Here is a 5,670-nt window from a genome sequence, read left to right as displayed (position 1 = left end):
AGAAGGCACGAACTTGGATGAGAAGACTTGAGCTTGAGTCCTGACTGTACAAGTAAGAAGACTGGAGAAGCTGGGGAACTCAGATTTCCTAAACCTCAGGTGGGTCTCCTGTAACATAAGGATTATAACCCCTTTCTACTTTAAGAAGTCCTTCCTTGGGAGGATTGCATAAAATAATGTGTAAAAGTGATCTGTAAGGCTTAAAGAATTGTAAGAGTGTAATATTTTCAGTAGACACTGAGGGTGCCTACCCACTATGTTCCTGTCTTTGGGGAACATCCCCATCACACCCTTCCAAAAGGTGGACCCAAGCAGTCATATCTGAATAATCATAACAATGATAAATTTAAAAACAAGAGCTACAGTTTAGAATGATGAATAACTTCTAGGGATGGACAATGGTAGTGGTTGTACAACATGCGTATGTACTTGGGAATTCCCTGGTGGTCCAGTGGTTAGGGATCCGCGCTTTCACTGCTGTGACCGCTGTTAGATCCCTGGTCAGGGAACTAAGATCCCACAAGCTGTGTCGTGTGGCCAGAAAAAAAAAACACACAAAAAAGAGGTGTATGTACTTAATGCCATTGAATTGAACTGTACACTTTAAAATGGTTAAAATGGTAAATTTTATGTTATGTATATTTTTCCACACAAAAAAAGAACTAACACATATTGAGGACTTAGTGCCTTTCTTATAATCATTAACATGGATTATTTTATTTCATCCTCGCAATAACCTCTTGCAGTAGGTGCCAGTGTACCCTCATTTTACAGAGGAACAAACAGAGACACAGAAAAGCTAAGTAACTACCACAAGGTTACACGGCTAGTAAGTGGTAGAGCTCTGTTTGAATCTGGACAGACTCCAGAGCCCTGTCCCCACTACCAATCCCTTCCCCCTCCACCAATCAGAGGAGAGCTCAGGTCACAAAGTCTCAGGAGCTTGGCTTATCAGACTCTTACTCAGGAATCTGGTATAAGAGATACTGAAATTCTGATCAGAGAGTGGTTGGCTCTAGACTCTTGATAAAAACCTGAGGTCTCTGGTTCCAAGGCAAGTCAAAGCCTCATGTGACCCAAAGTTATAAGGGAACAGGAAACTAGGAGCAAGCAAAGAAGAGAGGCAGTCTAAAGAAAACAAGCGCCCAGGGAGGGGAGATGGGGTGTGTTGAAGACCTTTCCAGTTCCTACGTGTGTCTTGCACTTTGTATCCTTGTGATTGTTCTATATGCTTATCCACAAACCTCTTTTACTTAGGCTGCTCCAATGAGCTGTATTATTTGCAACCTAATGAGTTCTAATTATTCTAATAAAGTATTTCAAGAGGGAAGAGAAGTTGCATATGCAAAAATATCTAGAGCATAGCTCTTTATAATAATTAAACATTGGAAGAATGGAGCCACCCAATAACTAGGGAATAATAAATTTTACTATGTCCATTCAATGAAATATTATGTAATCATGAAAGTGCATAAACAGAAAAAAGTGGAATAAGTACAATAGGGAAAATATATGAAAAGCTGTGAATGCAGGAAAGAATGGTATGTGTGTGTGAGCGTGTATGTGTGTTCTATATTGTTCAAAAGCAGCATTAAATTTTTGAGAAAAGCTTGAGGGCTCTTAAAATCCCCTTTCTTAAAATATTTGATAGAATTATCAGGTATGAGAACTAGAAAGAATTTTAGCAGTCATCTAGTGTAATTTTTCATTTCTTCAGATTCTGAATACCTTTAGTGATGGGGAGGCTTCTGTCCTCCACTACAGTGGCTGCCCACCTTCTGCCTGAACACCTCTGGGGACAGAAGTGCCAAAGTTTCTCCTCTCTTCAGTTGGCTGATTACAAAGTTCTCCCTTATGTTATGTCTGCAGTTTCTTCCCCTTAGTTCTAGTTCTCTCTGTTGGGGGTCGAGTCTATCACTTCTTTTTTTTTCTCCCTGAAATGTCCATTATCACGGCAGTAGATAATTGCTCTAAAAGTACAATCACTCTCGTAGCAGCCTCTGCTCCCTCACACTGACAAATACTTGAGAATTCCTTCTTGAAGCACTGTGGACCACACAAGCTTCTCTCCAGGTGGAACATTATTGCCAGTGTCCCAGGAAAAAAGCACATACATGTGAACAGAAGGATGAAGAGTAGAGCCCTGGAAGGGAGTGGGGGCCAACTGCAAATGGATAACCCAGCAAGGCAGTCATGGGAAAACAGCCAAAGTGGAGACTGACTTCCAGTTCCCCAGCAGACCTTCTTGCCTTGGTTTCTAGAACAGGTGATGCCATACCCAAAGCTGTGTCATATCTCAGCATATCAGAGGCCCATGAAGTCAAAATAAATGGACAAAACCTTTCAAGCTAGTTTGGAAAAAATAGGTGGTTTGATTACATTGACTATTCAACACCCCCCATTTAAAGCTGTTAGGCAGACTATCTCGGTGAACACTGTGGGTAAGATGCTGCCTAAAAGGGATAACCCCTTGTCCTAATATGCTTCTGATGGGAAAAGATAACTTTCAAATACTTCAATGTCAAAGAGAAAGGAGAAACAGGAGCAGCTCTAGAAAACATAAGAGATTCAAAAGTCTTGGCAGAGGGATGGATTGGGAGTTTGGGGTTAGCAGATGCAAACCATTACATATAGGATGGATAAACAATGAGGTCCTATGGTATAGCACAGGGAACTATATTCAATATCCTGTGATACAATGTTCATTGCAGCACTATTTACAATAGCCAGGACATGGAAGCAACCTAAGTGTCCACCGACAGATGAATGGATAAAGAAGATATGGCACATATGTACAATGGAATATTACTCAGTCATAAAAAGGAATGAAATTGAGTTATTTGTAGTGAGGTGGATGGACCTAGAGTCTGTCATACAGAGTGAAGTAAGGCAGAAAGAGAAAAACAAATACCGTATGCTAACACATATATATGGAATCTTAAAAAAAAAAGGTTCTGAAGAACATAGGGCAGGACAGGAATAAAGACGCAGACATAGAGAATGGACTTGAGGACACGGGGATGGGGAAGGGTAAGCTGGGACGAAGACGTATATATACTACCAAATGTAAAATAGATAGCTAGTGGGAAGCAGCCGCATAGCACAGGGAGATCAGCTCGGTGCTTTGTGACTACCTAGAGGGGTGGGATAGGGAGGGTGGGAGGGAGATGCAAGAGGGAGGGGATATGGGGATATATGTATACGTATAGCTGATTCACCTTGTTATACAACAGAAACTAACACAACATTGTAAAGCAATTATACTCCAATAAAGATGTTAAAAAAATCCTGTGATAAACTGTAATAGAAAAGAATTTTTAAAAGAATGTATATATATGTATAACTGAATCACTTTGCTGCACAGCAGAGGTTAACACAACATTGTAAATCAACTATACTTCAATTTAAAAAAAAGAGATTCAAAAATCTTGAACGAATGAGACAAAAACTAAAAAAGCAAAAATACAGACAATGTACCTAACCACTTGGTCTGACAAGACCCTCGCTCATCCACACGCACATAATAGGAGGGCAAATCCAAATGTCTGTTCTCTTTGGAATGTTCATGGTAAATCTGAGTGTAGGCAAAATTGAAGACCTCCCTGGGATCTAAATAGGAAGCAGACTTTGCTTCCTATTTTAGCCAGTATTACTCCTATATTTGCCTGAGCCTTCCACGATTGTCTGGACCCCAGAATTCATTCTTTTTTTTTGGGGGGGTACGCGGGCCTCTCACTGTTGTGGCCTTTCCCGTTGTGGAGCACAGGCTCCAGACGCGCAGGCTCAGCGGCCATGGCTCATGGGCCCAGCCACTCCGCGGCATGTGGGATCTTCCCGGACCGGGGCACGAACCCATGTCCCCTGCATCGGCAGGCAGAATTTCAACCACTGCACCACCAGGGAAGCCCCCCAGAATTCATTCTTTATGTTCCTGGAGTTTATATCTTTGCTTGATCTTCTTATGCAACCTAACTTTATTTGTAATAGAAGCACCTCTATTTGGCCCCTTTACTCCTCTATTTTTTTAGGAAAAAGCATCCCCAAACAGTAGTAATTAGAGGGTGTTCAGAAGTTGGAAAGTAAGAAGAAATTAGTCTATACACAAAAAGGAAATGCCTGTCACTCTCATATCTTTCTCTGAGGATCCTCCTAGCCTTCAAGGATATGTTTTAAAGAAAGTCTTAACTCAAAGAACTGCAATCTTCACTCACAAGAATCAAATAAGCTACTTGGAGGTTGCTGTATGACTCTCTTTTTTTTTTAAATAAATTTATTTATTTATTTTTATTTTTGGCTGCGTTGGATCTTCGTTACTGTGCGAGGGCTTTCTCCATTTGCGGCAAATAGGGGCTACTGTTTCGTTGTGCTGCGCAGGCTTCTCATTGTGTGGCCTCTCTTTGTTGCGGAGCTCAGGCTCTAGGTTCGCGGGCTTCAGTAGTTGTGGCATGCAGGCTCAGTAGCTGTGGCTCGTGGGCTCTAGAGCGCAGGCTCAGTAGTTGTGGTGCATGGGCTTAGTTGCTCTGCGGCATGTGGGATCTTCCCGGACAAGGGCTCGAACCCGTGTCCCCTGCATTGGCAGGCAGATTCTTAACCACTGTGCCACCAGGGAAGCCCTGCTGTATGACTCTTAATCATTACTTATTTGAATCCTAGGTGCTCTGATGAGAGGTCGTTTTAAGAGCATGCTTGTGTCAACCTTTAAGAGGTTTCTGTCTGGGCATCCTGGATCATCCTGGTATTTAAATCCTGGGTTTACCAGGCGATGAGGACTGGAGGCAGGTTTTTCCAGCCACTAGAGACAGGCACAGCCATGCGCATGATGGCATCTATCAAGGCCGCCTTTTCTTCAGATGTCTCACTTTCAGAATCACAGAATCTACCAAATAAAACATTAAGGCCACCATCAACCAGCTTCCCATTTCCCTTCCCCCAAAAAGGGGCACGCAAGAGCCCACAGAAACAGGCTGAACACACAGGCCCTGCTCACCTGGGAAAATGATTTCAGTCACTGTCTTCAGCTCCAATTCCTGCACTTAGAACACACATTATAATCTAGCTCCTAATCTAGCTGGATTCTGCTCCAGTTTAATTGACCAAGGCATCATCCCTTCCAAGCCGCCTCAGTGAAACCAGTGTAGCCCACTGGATGGAATGCTAAGTGTAGCCGCGCCTCAGAAGGAAAGAGAGCACCACCACAGGAGTGAAGAAGGGAGGGCATAAGCAGAGACTGTACAAAATAAGAAACACATTTTTAGAACATGGTGGGCTTGGGGGAAGAGGGGAAAGAAATCAACAAAACGTCCCAATAATTTCACGGCAGAGCTAGAAGAGAGCATTTACAGCTGTTCCAGGACACTCCAACAGAAAGCTTTTCCTGGATGCACAGACCTTCACAACACTGACAACCCTCACGTGACCGTGCTGGCTCGTACATGTGGTCATGATGTCATAGCGTGAGAAGAACACAACAGAATGCCCAAGAGGCATCTGGACAGCACATAGCAAAAAAGAAAAAGAAAAAAAAAGGCTGAACTCCCCTCCACAGAGCCCCATTAAAAACCAAAGCGTGGGGCTTCCCTGGTGGCGCAGTGGTTGAGAGTCCGCCTGCCGATGCAGGGGACGCGGGTTCGTGCCCCGGTCCGGGAAGATCCCACATGCCGCGGAGCGGCT

Source organism: Mesoplodon bidens (genome assembly GCF_964165515.1).
Source record: "Mesoplodon bidens genome assembly, chromosome: 2".
NCBI lineage: Eukaryota > Metazoa > Chordata > Mammalia > Artiodactyla > Ziphiidae > Mesoplodon > Mesoplodon bidens.
The sequence above is the reverse complement of the archived record's forward strand: the minus strand, read 5'-3'. Positions refer to the sequence as shown.